The sequence below is a fragment of the Acinonyx jubatus genome, chromosome E1 (assembly GCF_027475565.1).
Source record: "Acinonyx jubatus isolate Ajub_Pintada_27869175 chromosome E1, VMU_Ajub_asm_v1.0, whole genome shotgun sequence".
NCBI classification, from domain to species: domain Eukaryota; kingdom Metazoa; phylum Chordata; class Mammalia; order Carnivora; family Felidae; genus Acinonyx; species Acinonyx jubatus.
This window is the reverse complement of record NC_069397.1, coordinates 56,238,829-56,254,458: the sequence shown is the minus strand read 5'-3', so window position 1 is coordinate 56,254,458 and position 15,630 is coordinate 56,238,829. Positions and strand designations below refer to the sequence as shown.

The following is a 15,630-nucleotide window of genomic DNA, read 5'->3' as shown; positions in this document are numbered from 1 at the left end:
TACCATGGCAATACTGGCCCCACTGAATCAGTTAGGAAGCATTTCTTCCTCCTGTATTTTCTGGAAATGTTTGTGACGTCCTGGTATTAGTTCTTTACTTCTGAATTAGAATTCACCAGTGAACCCAAGATGACCTGGGTTTTTCTTTGTGGCAAGATTTGTAATTATGGGGGCTCCTGGCTGGCTCTGTCAGCGGAGCCCACAACTCTTGATCTCAGGGTCATGAGTTCAAGCCCCCCTTGGGTATAGAGCTTACTTTAAAAGAGAGAGAGAGACAGAGAGATTTGTAATTACTAATAAATGTCTTTTCTTGTTATATGCCCATTCAGATTTTTCACTCTTTTTGAAAGTTTTGGTGATTTGTCCATTTCTATCACTATCATTTCATCTAAGCTATGTAATCTGTTGGTATAAAGTTATTCATAGTTCCTATTTAATTTCCGTAAGATCAACACTCATTCTTGATTTTAGTAATTTATATCTTCTCTGTTTTCATCAATCTAGCCACAGGTTTGTCCATTCTGTGGATCTTTTCAATTAACCAGCTTTTGGTTTTGTTGATCTTCTCTATTACTTTTCTGTTTCTACTTCATTGACTTCTACTCTAATATTTATTTCCTTCCTTTTGCTTTTTTCAGTTTGTTTTTCACTCTCTGGATTCATAAGGTGGAACCTTAATTTTTGATTTGAGATCTTTCTCCTTTTCTAATATAGATATTTAAAGCTATAAATTTCCCTCTTAGTACAGTTTGGCTGCACCTCATGAATTTTAATATGTTGTGTTTTCTATTTTTAATTCAGTTCAAAATACTTTCTGACTTTCCCTTGTGATCTCTTCTTTGACCCAATTACTCAGAAATCTCTTGCGTCATTTCTTATGGACTACACATGGAGACAAAGAGCAGAGTCCAAAGGGATTCCAAAACTTTTTACCGGAGCAATTATAAGGAGGGAAGTGCTGTTGGAGATGGGGGGGGGGGGGGCGCAGGCGCAGGTGCAGTGGACGTAGGGGCAAGAGCAGCAGTTCAGTCCGGGACATGTGAGGTGGATATTCTCACGCAACAGTCATGTGGGGATATGGACAATTGGATACGCAAATACTGAGTCTGGGGAGCAGTCCAGGCTGGTGATATAAAACTTAGGAGTCTTCAGGGCATGTGTGGTATATAAAGTCACAGGACTGAATTACCAAAGGTGTGAACGTCCACAGAGAAAAGAAAGTTTCCATGTGTGAAGTCTGAGACAGTTTCGTGAAGGAGACTGTTGTTAACTTAGGTATGTTAGGACACTTAGAATTTGATCTAGCAAGGACAAGGCAATTCAAGCACTCTGTAAGCCACAGATGTAAAATAAATGTTGTCACATAAGAACACGTCGTCATCTGTGACTAATGGAGGCGCTGAAGATAATGATACTAAGAGATCTAGATCTCCTATAAATAGACATACGTCAGGCTTACTGTATGTATGTCTGCTAAAATGATAACATCCCTTAAATTGTCCATGTTCCTAAAACAAGGTCTTCACCTCACACACTTACTTTTCTGTCCGTATCTCTACCAGTCATTTAACATATGTCTCTTCTGAAAACCGTGAAATCAAAGGAGCAGAATTGTTGCTGTAATGAAGACCATTCTCAGGAATGTCACTCTGAAGGGACACACTGTTACTGTGAAAGGCCCCAGAGGGACTTCAATCACATCGATGTAGAACTCAGTCTCCTTGGAAAGAAAACGGAGAGGCTCTGAGCTGACAAATGATGGGGAAGTAGAAAAGAAACGGAACGACTGCTGCTCGTACTACCTGCAGTCACCTACAGAACATGGTCAAGGGTGTTACCCTGGGCTTCTGCTACGAGATGAGGTCGGTGGATGCTCACTTCCCCGTCAATGTTGCTACTCAGGAGAATGGTCCTCTTGTGGAAATCTGAAATTTCTTGGATGAAAAAGACATCCGCAGGGTCTGGAAGAGGCCAGGTGTTGCTTGTTCAGTATCTCAAGCCCCAAAAGATGGGTTAATTCTTGAAGGAAATGACATTGAACTTGTAACAAACTCAGCTGCTTTGATTCAGCAAGCCACGACAGTTCAAAATAAGGGTATCAGAAAATTTCTGGATGGTATCGATTTTTCTGAAAAAGGAACAGTTCAGTAGGCTAATGACCAAGATCTAAGTTGTGCCCAGTTGTACAGAAACAGCAGGATGCCAGATGATTTTTCAGACCTATTTGTGTTATTCTAAACTTTTTGTTTTAAATTTGAGAGAGAGAGTACCGGCGGGTAAGGGGCAGAAAGAGAGGAAGAGAGGAGGAGAGAGAGAATCCCAAGCAGCCCCACGCTGTCAGCACAGAGCCTGACGCAGGGCTCGATCTTACGATCGCCTGAGACGAAATCAAGAGTCGGACGCTTAACTGACTGAGCCACCTGGGTGCCCCTTGAGATATTTAAAAGATGCAATAAAAGCTGTACTGACTTGGGGCTTCTTCTTAAACCAACAGTCCTTTCCAACTATTTGGCAAGTAAACCATTGCAAAGTAAAAAAAGAAAAAAAGAAAAAGAAAGAAGCAGTAGCAAAATTGTTATCCCTCCAGCCAGACAACCACATGACAAAACAAAAGATAACATGCTTATTCCAAAGCAAGTGTCTGAATCTTGTTACCATGTAAGTCTTCAAGGGTTTACAACACTCCATTCCTGCAAACTTTTTTTGTTGAAGAATCGGAAGAAAGATATAATACTGAAGAAAAATGGGTCAAGTGAGGGAAATTGCTTTCCAACTGAGATTTGAGATTGAATAGGAAGTGGGTGAATTAGAAGAAAGACAGTTATCACCCATTTGTACGCTGCTCTTATATATCAAAGGCAGCTTACTTCCAGCTTACCCATTAACTAAACCATTCTAGTTTCAAGGTGACACAGAGTTTTACAGAAATGTCTTCCCACTTTTAATAATGTGGCTCAAAACTAGAATCCCTTTAAATAGGCTTAAAATTTCCAGTGATGTTAACTTTCAAATAATGTTTCAAGAAAAACCTGCTGCTGTGGCAGAAAAAAGAAATAATCCATGAGATGTGTGTTTGTCTCACAGACACCCTTCTTGCCTAGCTTCATTCTAGACGCCAGGGTTAGAAATCAGAGAGAAAAGAGAATCCATCATCAAGCGTTTCAAATATAAACAACATTTCTTATAAACACATCAATGTCAGTTTTCTCTTAGTATACTCTTAGAGCCCACAATGACACTATCTGGAACTACAAACCCATTAGACACAGGTTATTTATGTGACACTTAATAAAACTGCTTTATTAAAATAGGTCAGATGCCACAGTTCAAATTTGGGGCCCCAAGGATCTCTTAGATCTTTAAAAATACTGAAAATCACCCTGCCCATCTGAATGAAGTGGGCAACAGGATGGTCAGGTGCACAGTTACTGCAGTCAGACAGACCCGACTTCTCCAAGGTACCTCGGGGTTTCAGCTATCGATGAAAATAAATGAGATTATAGTAGGCTTTCTATACGTAGCATGTGATAAGCCCTCAAAACACCATAGCTATTATGAAGTTTGGAATCCTTTCTCCAGCTGTGAATTTATACCTTCGGAGCAAACAGGCTTAGCAACACAAGTGCACTGAAATGGAAAAAAGGGGACTCTTCACCCTATCGCCAAACCAGGCCTTACCCCCATTTCCAAAGTGCAGTTTCAGGAAAGAGAAATGAAAAATAAAATGAAAAGGTCGGGGGTGAGGTTATGGGAAAAACAAAAGAAAAACTTCTGAGTGATCTTAAAGGCTGAATTCTGAAATTGATGTCCACTGACTTGAGACGTAGTTAGAAAATCACAATTTAAAAAGAAAAAACAGGGGCACCTGGGTGGCTCAGTCGGTTGAGCGTCTGACTTCGGCTTAGGTCATGATCTCACAGCTCATGAGTCCGAGCCCCGCGTCGGGCTCTGTGCTGGCAGCCCAGAACCCGGAGCCCGCTTGGGATTCTGTGCCTCCCTCTCTCTCTCTGCCCCTCCCCCGCTCACGCTCTGTCTCTGCCTCTCTCAAAAATAAATAAACATTAAAAAAAAATTTTTTTAATAAAAAGAAAAGACATCTTTTTTAGGCCATTGGATCTGCACAATGAAAATTCTGCCATTGAAAGTAAAATCAGGCATGTATGTAACCTAAGAACCACATTCAATAATTCTGCCAAAGGAGTATTTAAGTTATGAGTCAACATAAACTCATTTCAAGAGAAAGAATTTCGACAACATCCTTTTAAAATCTGATCTAATTTCCAGAGTTCCCCTGATGGAGAATAAAATAATACATTAAATATATACTAACCACATATTCTGGGTTGGCAAGAATGAGTCCATTACTTAAAATACTCATTTTTACAATGGGCTAGTATCTGAAGATAGTTACTAAATCTGTAAAAGGTAAACCCAGAGTTATTTTGTGATTTATCTACCATTCCTAAAATTCAAATGCCCATAAGAAATATCATCATTTGGTTGGCGGTACTTTTCCTGGAGGAGCCCAAGGGCCCCTGGGAAAGGTAACAGCCCGCTGCCATGGGTGCCAAGAGAACATACGGTGCAGGGGCGCCTGGGGGGCGCATCCGGTTGAGCGTCCGACTTCGGCTCAGGTCACGATCTCGCGGTTTGTGAGTCTGAGCCCCGCGTCAGGCTCTGTGCTGACAGCTCGGAGCCTGGAGCCTGCTTCAGATCCTGTGTCCCCCTCTCTCTCTGCCCCACCCCTGCTTGTGCTCTGTCTCTCTGTCTTTCAAAAATGAATAAACATTAAAAAAAAAATTAAAAAAAAAAAAAAAAAAGAAAGAAAGAAAATCCAGGGCAAGTGAGCCACGGCCGACTATGGAGGTGGACTCACTTCTGAAGCTCTCCCCACAACTACAGACACACCAACAGGCTGGGCCGACTAGCTGAAGATATGGTCAGTCGGTCACTATCCTAAAAAGACTAAACACAGAGGAAAAGTACGCATTTCTCAGCCTCTTCTCTCTCCCTACTCTCACTGGTGGGGGCAACATCTCTGAAGAAACAGACGACTCAAAACAAAACTAAAAATTCTGATCTTAGTGTCCCCAAAATACTGTAGACATTACAAAGATGAACATGCCATCATCCCTGCTATCAAGTAACTCAAAATCTAAGAGAGAAATGATGGTAATGAAGAAACCTTCATTTCTTTGTAAAGCATGAATCTGTAAAGGGCTGTGCTGGGGTTTAGAGTCTGAAATGAACAAGAATGACTCATGCTCATCAATTAAATACAAAACCATAATATATACAAAAGTACGACTGTGGCTAAGGTTCTTACTCATCACCTGACTGTGGTAAATAAATAAGATTCTTGTCTGCTTTAAGGCTTCCCCACCCCACTCTATCGAGGGGTGTACAGTTAAAAAAAAAAGCCCATTTTGTTGTTTTAGTTGTTTTATTTGTAAAGAACAGAATCTCCAATCACTTTGGTTTAAGGATTCTATTACATTTATCTAACCTTTAAAAAGTTCTAGTAACTTCAACACAGCCTAACTACTAACACTGCTATTTATGTTATAAACTGATCTGTTATGTCATAATCTGATCTTATGTTTCCTGGAAATACTGAAGATTTGTTGTCTCTCTTTTCTGTCAATATCCTATTCCCATAAAATTTATGACATATCTAGGACTGTTACATAAAGTCTGAGTTAAGATATTTTTATGGGTATGATACCAAGAAAATTCGACTTCGTTGAGAATACTCACCCTAATTAACAGCAGAACCCTATTATTACATGGCTCATTCCATACTGGGATTTATGCTGTGAGTCAAATCTATACCCCAGAACCTCAAATAATAAACTCCCCTAAAGCTGCTATCTTATGTGTCATCTTTCCCCAATCAGTGTTTTAAAAGGATGCATTATATATATTTTACCAAATATTTTAACTTTAGCTTCTTTATTTACTTAATTTAAAGCTTCTCTGCAACTTCCAGGAAAAGCAGCAAGCATGTCTTACCTCTGAGAACTTACTCCTTCCAAAGGTCCACACCAGTCATTCTGTACTGTTTTGTCCTGCTGGTTCTTCCTGGCACCTTTTCAGTATGACCCTGCCATCAAGCTTGTCCAAGCCTGCGTCACCTACACAGACAACTACAAGAGCCATGGTCCTCACCCTTCCAACTTCTCCTCCAACCATCTGCTACATTTGGCCTCAAAAGAAGTTTCTAATCTAACACTTGGTCTATGTCATGCCCATCAACAACCATCGATAGTTCCCAAGCAGCCGAAGAACGGAGTTTGTACCCATACAGCCCCTTCTAAGCCTACGTGCCAACACAAAACTCCCATTTACAGAAGGTCCTAGTGTCACTTATTCAGTAAAAATACTGAGTTCCAGCTGCTATGTTAGGGACTCGCTAAAACTTTCCCCCATCCAGCCAAGTTCTATCAACTTTCCAGGACCTGTTTCCAGTGAAGTCTTGCCTTCATCACTGGGACTCCTGGGTCCTCTCCCTCTTCTGAATGACCGGGCACTCTATTTATTTCTGCATTCCCGAAGTTGGTTCCACTGAAGCAAAAGGCAGTATGAAGTGAAAACAGTGTTTGGCGGTCACATACATTTGGGGAAAACTGGGCTAACAAAGGAAATCATTTTTTTCTGCTGGGCTTCTCGGAGCACCCAGCATGTTCACGTGCATCTTCAAGAGGGCAGATATGGAATATGTATAATTATATGCTGCCAGAAGTTTTTGTTAACTTAAGGACGTGTCACAACATTTAATTGTTTTTCCGTTTTTGTTTTGTTTTGTTTTTTGTTTGGTGCCTGCCCCTCTCACTAGTCAAACTCCAGGAGGGCAGGGAGATGTTGATCCTTACCAAGGCCACCACTCAGAAAAGACATGAAGTTTTTGTGGAATAAAGAAAGAAATGCTGTGCCCAGGCTTGGGGTTTAGAAGGCAGCGTGGGGGGCGGGGGATGGTGACAAAGAGCTCAGACTCCTGCATCAAAGGACTGAACGCATCATTAAGGCCCTGCCTTTGGGTAAGTCATTCAACCTCCGTGGGCCTTAGCTTCCCCATCTAGAAAATGTACGCAGTAACATGAGCTACCTTACAACTTACTGTGCAGGAATGGATCTCACACACAAAGTGCCCAAAAGGCATCCAGTTAATATTAGCAGATGGACTGGGAGGATACAGACCAGAAGAGAGACCAATTAAAAAGCTATTCCAATAGTCAGTTATTTATCCGCGAGTGAGGGCTTTAAAGTGGACCGTCTGAGTTTAAATTCTGGCTTTACTTCCTACACGCTGTAGGATCTTTCTCTGGCCTCCCTTTCCTGGTCTGTAAATTGGGAACAATAAAAGCAACCATTTTCCAGGAATGCTGTGTTGTGAAAATTCAGTAAGAGATCGCTCCTGTCCTTGGTACGTGTCACACAATAAGCGCTCGAGTACTAATTGCACCTTTTTGAAGATTATTATTATGTTTTTAAAGTTTATTTATTTTGAGAGGGACAGAGACAGCACAAGTGGGGGAGCGGCCGAGAGAGAGAATGCCAAGCAGGCTCTGACACAGGGCTCGAACTCACAAAACCGCAAGATCATGAGCTGAGCCGGAACCAAGAGCTGGACGCTTAACTGACTAAGCCACCAGCAGCCCCTGAAGATTATTTTAAGTGGAGGCCTGGTTACCCGCACATGCCCCTGTTCCCCATCCCCAATTCTCCATTGTCCCCCAGAGACTCAAACATCCTTCCTTCCACACAGCCATCACCTTCCTCCCTCACCTCATCGTCTCCCCACCCAAACCCGCTCATTTAAAACATCACCCTCCTGAAGAACAAACCCTGTTAAATTCCCTTCCTACACACTTTCCCTTCCTTTTTCGCATTTATTTCGTACACAGTGTGAGAAAACAGAATGCAAAGGAGCAATTCCGCATCCCCCCCCCCCGTTATTTCTGAACAACTCCGTTAACATCTTTTCACAGCACGAATGGTTGGAAAGGTGGTAAATTGTACCAACGCTGCCATTTCCCAATCGCAGATCTTAACTTTAATTCCCAGTTGCTAATTTAACTTAGATTCTCCCTGCTTATTAAAAGAGTAATTAAAAAGAAATTATCTTTGGGAATAGAAAGTAAACAATACCTTTGCCAGGCTCAACTCAAGCAACTGATTTTAGTTGCGAGAAAGACACTCTTCTTAATGAGCTACGCTGTACACATAAAATGAACCCAGCAAAGCACATATTCCCCAAAAAGCACCTTGACGCTGGCCAGTCTGCACCTTAGCAAGGGGCTCCACCACAGACAGGGGTCACCCCCCTGCTGAGAATAATCCGGCTGGACACTGTGATACTGCAGGTTTGCAGTTCAGGCCTTTGCAGGAAGGGCATTATGAAGACCTAAGAGTATTAATTTCTCAAACGCTCCAAAGAACGGCAACAGAGAGGGTCTTTAAAGAAGAAAAGAGCTGTTCAGGTGTTTGTATTTTAGAGGATCACAGGGGATCACATGGATTTATATGAACAGATGTTGGTCACAGAAAATGCTGTAACCTTATAATGCCGATGAGCTGATATATCTGCACACTCTTCCAGTGTCATATTTTTGCACAAAAACTTTTTTAATTTTCAATTTTGTGTGTGTGTGTGTGTGTGTGTGTGTGTGTGTGTGTGAAAAGGCTTATGAGGAAGCAAAGTGGGAACCGGGCCATGACAGACCAATTCCTCTGGTTAGCTCTCTGGAGGACAGATTCCAGATGACCCTCTGGGCCCTGGGTGCTGTGACCCAGTGGCCCAGTGACCCTACCTGTCTTCAGGCAGGTTGTTCTTCCCACAGGAGAGGAGTGTTGTGACAAAGAGGCAAATAAAGAAAGGGAGACCACGGGACAGACAACCCACTACTCCTACTTCTTAGAGCAAATATGTAAATCTACTGGCCTAGAAGAGACAGATCTCAGAAGCTGTATTCTTGCCCATCCTTAATCATTACTGTATCTTCGAATACCAAAGTCCCAGTGCACGGCGAAAGCTCCAAAGAGCCACATGGAGTATTAAGAGTTCAAAGTAGCAGCGAACACTGCTTTGCCAAGGCCATTCCTTCTGCTGTGGTTGCAGCCAGGAGGGCTCAGGAGGGCGCGAACAGCTATCTGTGCTTCAGCAGTGATGTTTTATGGCTGGGTGCCCAGATTGTCTCGCTCCACGCACAGCTCTGCAGCCTTTGGAGGGCTACAGAGGGAGAAGGCATTCTTAACAAACAGCTCTCCATCCCTGCAAGAGCTTCTTCATTCTCTGAAAGCATCCGTGGCCAAGAAAAGAATTCATTTTTAGTCAACTCTAAAAATGGCACAAAGGGTATGAATTTTCACCACGTTTTTAATATGCAAACCTTGTCACATCCCAGTTGGAGAATTTAAAAATACGTATTTTACTTTTCATTAAGTAAGTTACTGTTGAAACGCATGCTTTGCACAATAGGAAACTTACAGGATTATCTTAATCAAGTTATTCAAACAAGTTCACTGGGCAAGGATTACATATTTCTTGGTTTCAACATCACACGTGCAATCTCTACACAAGGTTATAGTTTTTTTCTGACAGGTAATCTTTACACTTTTAAGTAATTATATTCTTGAAAAGTTGTTTATAAGCTGGATGTTTATAATTGAGAACATCATTATTGCATTAAAAATTTATCCAAAGAAAGCTTACGGTCTATTATTTTGCAGAGCAAAGAATGCTCTCCTCATGACTGACTACACGATTATTTTAAAGCTAATCTGTAAAAACTTAGATATCCGTGATTAGACTGGCTTAAAGAAAATCTGTAAAATCTACCTGGAAAAAAAGGGGGGGAGGGGCCAGTTCTCATTTGATATTCTGCTCTCTCTACTTACATCTATGCATGACGTCTCCAAACAAAATTAAGATGCTAACTGTCTTAATTAAGCAAATAATCCAGTCATCATACAAAACAGATTGCAGCACCAATGCTCCTTCAAAAGACTTCCTTACAGCTCATCTTTAACACCAAGAGACCCTCTGAAATAAAGCTGGCACGAAAGGTAAAAACCCACTTCTCTCAAAACCATGAATAAGGAGCCGTAAGAATTTCAAAGAAAACAAACACAAAACAAAGTTGCCTGGTTTTCCCCCTACTTAGACCTTCTAGGCTCTGCCTGCTCCAGGCTCCACTTCCTGCTCCCTCAGCCCATCCTCCTCCTGGTTCCAAGGCCTTCCATAAATCTGTCCCTTGTCTCCTCTCCGTTTCTCATGCTCCCCCACCCCCGCCCCTGGGGCTTCGGTTGCGATGGCTAGATAATCTGTGTTTGCTGCATCCCCAAATCTTAATGATCTCATACATTGTTCTGATATGGGGAACGGTCTCAGAGTTGACAATCATTTTCTTCCTTATAAAATCTTCTCAGACAGCAACCTCTGCACAATAAACCCTGACTGAGTGGTAGGGTCATCTAAAACATACGCGTGCGATGTAATCTCATGGATCTAATGCTTACTGGGGAAGGCCCTAGAGACCCACAAATAGTCTTTAAAATGGCCCATAAGCCGTAAAATGTTGTGAGGAAAGTTCTAGGATGCCAAGACATTCCGTATACTCCAATCCAATAATGGATAAATAAACTAATCTCCACCAGTACTCTATTTTTAAAAATTTAAGATTAGCATCATTTTCTTGAGTCAAACAAGAATAAGGTTACACTCAGACCTCCTGGCCCTCACTTGAAGCTGGGGCAGTAATGCAAACATTGCATTTGCAGCCAGTGCTCCAGGAATCTTATCTTCCATTTCTTTCCAACTGAAAGCTCTCTTCACTGAGGAAAAAGGCCGCCCCACTCCAGCCCTGACCTCCTCCTCCTCCAGCTTGGCTTTGGAAGTGAGCCAGATGACAGCATTTGGAAAAGCACAAATTTATCTCAGTAGAGCCGGCTGTTTAACCAAAAGGTGGTGGTGGTGGTGGTGGTGAGAAATACTGTAATTTGAAAGGAGATTTCCCCCATGCCTTACTTCTGTTTTAATCCCCGTGGGTCCAATGAAACCGTGCACCCCTACTTTCCCTCATAATCAGCACGCTAATGCAACTATTTGTTCCAAAACTCCTGAGCTAAGTATAAATATAAACCTGCTACAAAATAATCTTTGTCAAAGTGTTAAAACATATGCCACTTGAAAAAGAACAATAGTAAACATTGTAAGAAGAAAAACCTAAAGTCAACATTTACATGTACCCAGGTTACTACTAAAATATTTAAATGCCAGATTCCAAAATGAAACAGTGAGGATTAAGCCTTATGACAGCCTCAGTGTCCACCTTATTTAGTTTAATGGTTTAATAGTAAAGCAGAGGTGCCCATCGGTAAGGTCTTCCGTTTGGACAAGAAACACGTAAGGCTTAGAATCAGTCTTTGAAAACTAGATCCTCGTAATAAAATCAAGTCTGAACATATATGTACAAAACACCTGGGACCCATGGGTCCATTCTCTCTTGCTTAAGGAAATGCTAACTTTAAGAAATTATTCTACATCACCGGAAGTAAAGTTTAACTTAACCAATACTTTTACCATTTTCTGAGCTATCAATTTCCCATGACCCAACGTGTGAAAAGAACAGATTCTAACTAAGAACCTCTATTCTTATGAAACGCAAACATCAAAAAGTTTCTGTAGAAAAAACTAACTTTCAGGGTAGGTAAATAAAGTAGCAGCTACTTAGACCATTATTACCTTCTGTAAATACCAACAATAAAAGTAGCGTGGGTAACATAACTGGGCCGCTCATTTTTAAAACCTCATTTAGCATCATTTCCCCCCAGCAAAGCATCCTGGGAGCGCTGCACCGAAAGGCTTTCAAAGACCCGAACCACCTCCATGGTTCGGGTTGGGGGGGGGGGCGGATAATGCAAATGTCTTCAAGGTGCCCTCAGCCAACCAAGTTCATCTGGCCCGGGGCTAAGTTTTTTTCCTCTACACTGTCTCCCAGGACCGAAGGAAGTCTGGAATCCATGCACAGAACTGTCAACACCCCTACATATTTCAAACCGTCCGCTGTCCGCGGAGATCACTCAAGCCTCGTTTCCAGGGTCTCCAACGCATCCTCACAGTTACTGGATTCTAAACGCAGGAAACAAGTTGCATACAATAAGCCTTCTGCGGGTCAGATTACGTTCGGGGACGCAGCCGTCTCTACACAGCGATCACCGCGCACTGACCACCTACACCGACCGCAGCACCGCGGTGTCCGGGGAAAATCCGACCGTCGGCCACACAATGGATTAACCCAGCCAGATGCCTCCAACTCGCAACTCCTTCCAGGCGCTCAAGTTGGACACGCACAGAGCACCATTTTGAGTTCCGAATCTGCAGTTCATGCCTAGACATCACCGAGCAGACGGCTCAAATGGAGGTTTAATCCGACAGGGAGGCAAAGGTTCGCGGCAATTCCATTCATCTTGTACAGAACCGCTGATGCGGTCAAGTGCCTTCAAACGCGGAAGGTGCAGCCGGGATGTGCGGCTCCTCCTCCGCCGCCGCCCCCCGCGGCACCGATCGCGCATCTTCGGGGAGCTTCCCAAAGCCCCGTGTGACCTGCAAACGGACGGTTCCCCGGCCCGGCTAACACGCAGGGAACCCGTCCAGTCGCACACGCACGTTTGAACGGCCACGAATCAACTGGTTAAGTGTCATCCACAAGGCAAAGGTGCAAGCGAGGCGTCGCTCGAGCGGAGGTGGCACTGGGGCGCTCGGGTTACGTGATGTGCTAGCAGGGCGGCCGTGGCGCGGCTCCTCTTCCTCGTGCGCACGGCTCCGCAGTGTGCAGCACCGCTAGCAGCCCACCTGACTCCAGACCCGCAGAGGGCCGAGGGGAGCCCTCACCCTCCCCCCAAAGCACGCCCGGGGCTCGCTCTTCCCCCCAACAACGGCGCGGGAGGCCCTCCACCGAAAACGCCTCGGGCTCGTGCGTGCCATCAGAGATGCAAAAACCCACGGGTGACCGTTCCGGGGGAACCCGGCTCCAGCAACCGCGCGAGTGGAACGCGCACACATCTGGCGTGCGGCCGCGCCACCCGTCGCGACCCCGCCGGCTCCCCCGCACCCGGCGCTCCGCGAACCTCTCTCCCCGCGCGCACGCACGCCCCGGCCCCGCGCCGCCCGCGGCTCCTCCCGCGCCGCGCATCCCTTCCCGCCCGGGACCCGCCGGGGCCCCTCGCGCTCCAGGCCCGGCCGAACAAAGGCGACGCCGCCAGCTCGGCCAGCTGCGGCGGCTCGGAGGCCCGGCCCGCGCTCACCTGGGCTCCGTCCCCGGCGGCGGCGGCGGCGGCGGCGGTGGCGGCGGCGGCGGCGGCGGTTCCTCGGCGGGGCTCCGGCAGCGCGGGCCTGGCGGCGGCGGCGGCCGCGGCAACAGCAACGGCGACGACGACCCGGGCGGCCGCCCCGGGGCCTGCGGGGCGCTCGGGCGGCAGGGGCCCGCTCGGCGCCGGCGCCGCGGGCTCAGGTCCCGGCGCGGGCGGCGGCGGCGGCGGCGGCGACGCGGGCGGGTGGGCGGCGGCGGCGGCGCGTCCCGGCAGGTCCAGGTCCGGCCCCGGCGACGCCGCGACGCGCCCTCCTCGCGCCCGCGAGCGGGACGGCGGCTCCGGCGCGGCCCGGGATCCGAGGTGGCGGCGGCGACGCTCGGCGCTCGGCCGGCTCCGCTCCCTCCGCCTCCGGCTCGGGCGGGCCCGCGGCGGCGGCGGCAGGAGCGCGGCGGGCACGGGGACGGCCCTGTCAGGGGCGGCCGGGGCGGCGCTCAGGGCTGCGGGGCGGCGGGGCGGGCGGCGGCGGCTGCGGCTCCCGGGGCCGTCGCGCTGAGGTGCGGAGCTGCCACCGCGGCCATCTTGTTGCTCTAACTGACAAGAACCCCCCCTCCCCCCGCTCCAGCCAGACGGGGCGCTCGCGCCCCCTTCCCCGCCCCGCGTTGGCCTCCAACAGGAAGTCGTCCCGGCCCCTGCCACGTGACTCCGCCGCATCTGCATACCGGAGGGCGAACTGGCCAATCGGCGCTCCGCGCCGGAGCTCCGCCCCCACGCGCCCCTCCCCGGCCCATTGGCTCATCCCGCCTAGGCCACGCCCCGTCCTTCCCCCTTAATACCCGCTCGCGTTGTGGTTCCGCAGACCGCGCGGGGAGCGCGCCGGGGCGCCGGCGGGTGCGCGCGCTCCCCCTGTCCGGGCGCGTGCAGGTCTCGGGGGCCCGCGCTCCGCCTGCGGTGCCTGGAGACCTTCGAGATGTGTGGGCGCTGCGGCTCGGTGTCAGCGCACTGGACGGCGGGGCCCGGGCCCGACCCTGCGAGGCCGCTCAGTTCCCCCCCGCCGGCGCCCTGGGGCGTCCGGGCCCCGGTTTTGCGCGGTATTTTCACCCGGCGGCGCCGGCCCTCTGTGCAGCGGCGACCGGCGGCCGCTCCGGCGCGCGTCCCGCCCGTGCCGTGCACACGCACTACACCTCCCCACCGTGCACAGACTTAGGCGCGCCGACCCGGGCCCCGGAGCATCCAGCTCGCCGCCCTCCTCCCAGCCTGCCCCTGCACGCAGCAGTCCCCCGGGGAGCTCCCTGCTGCGAGCCGAACGAACCTCCCCGCGAAACAGCCTCCCGGGGAGGACAGCAGTGCCCTCGAGAGCGAACACTCCGCCCCCACCGCGCCGACCCGGGACAGGGCGGGACCCTGACGCCCCGGCGCTGGGTACCGGGTGGTGGTTCTCCAGGCCGCCGCTCCTCTTCCGTAGACAGTAGTGATTAACCGTAGGTAGGGCCAGGAGCGATGTGCAATTTAAAAGTCTCTTTTCAACTTTCGGTACCAATGACGAGGAATTGTTTTTACAACCAAGAATTTTCTCCGTTTTCGCGCAGGGTCGTGGTAGCAGGCCGGCTTTCCCCGTCGTGGGGGTGGAAGGAAGCTCAGCGGTGCTCCTTGAAAGTTGCTCGCGTTGGAAGAGGCCATTCCCTGTCTACGTGTCCCCATCTTGAAGAGCAGATAATGACACAGTACTCAGGCAATGCAATTTTGTTACCGCAAGTGTCATGCTTTGCAAGTCCGTGGATGAAAGAGACACAACAAACTCTCCGCTCTTGTTTCCCATCAGGGTCTCGTGAGCGTCATGCACTCTTTCTTACTGCCATATTTTGAGCCAGATTCACAAACCACTTTCTTCAAATGTCTGGGTGGTGGATTTCCCCTCCCCCACACCCACATCCCTTAGAAGGATCTGAAGTCAGATTTTATTTACATTAATTTAATCCTTGACTGCAGAGGAACCTGCGTTTTTTCGTCTTTCTCAAAAACAGAAGTGTTACCACATGCTCCAGGAGGGAGTGCAAAATAATAACATCTTCAAAATATGCAACATCCACTAAGTAAGACTGCTAAATCAATGGAGGAATCCAGGTACTTGGGTAGATCAATCATTGTAGTAAGCAGAAATTTGGGGGAAATGGAACCAAAGTTACATTATTTAGTGTTTGTTCTTGATGTGAAATTTGTGCTGTAACTTCTCACCTTTCCACTGTCTTGTTCTCTTTACTGCTTGCCTCCCTCAGCTTAAACCAGACAGAACAATTGTCTCCTCCTATTATCTTAGACTAT

General features: G+C 47.4%; 1 protein-coding gene across 3 annotated transcripts in view; it reads right to left on the bottom strand.

Annotated features, from left to right (window-relative positions):
• Positions 1 to 13,447, bottom strand: part of TNRC6C (trinucleotide repeat containing adaptor 6C) — a 140,639-nt gene extending 127,192 nt beyond the window's left edge. For all 3 annotated transcript variants that reach the window (XM_053211721.1, XM_053211722.1, XM_053211723.1), the window contains exon 1: positions 13,306 to 13,447. The gene's annotated coding sequence lies outside the window, so the exon portion shown is untranslated. The remainder of the gene's footprint in view (positions 1 to 13,305) is intronic.
• Between the last annotated feature and the right edge of the window lie 2,183 nt (positions 13,448 to 15,630).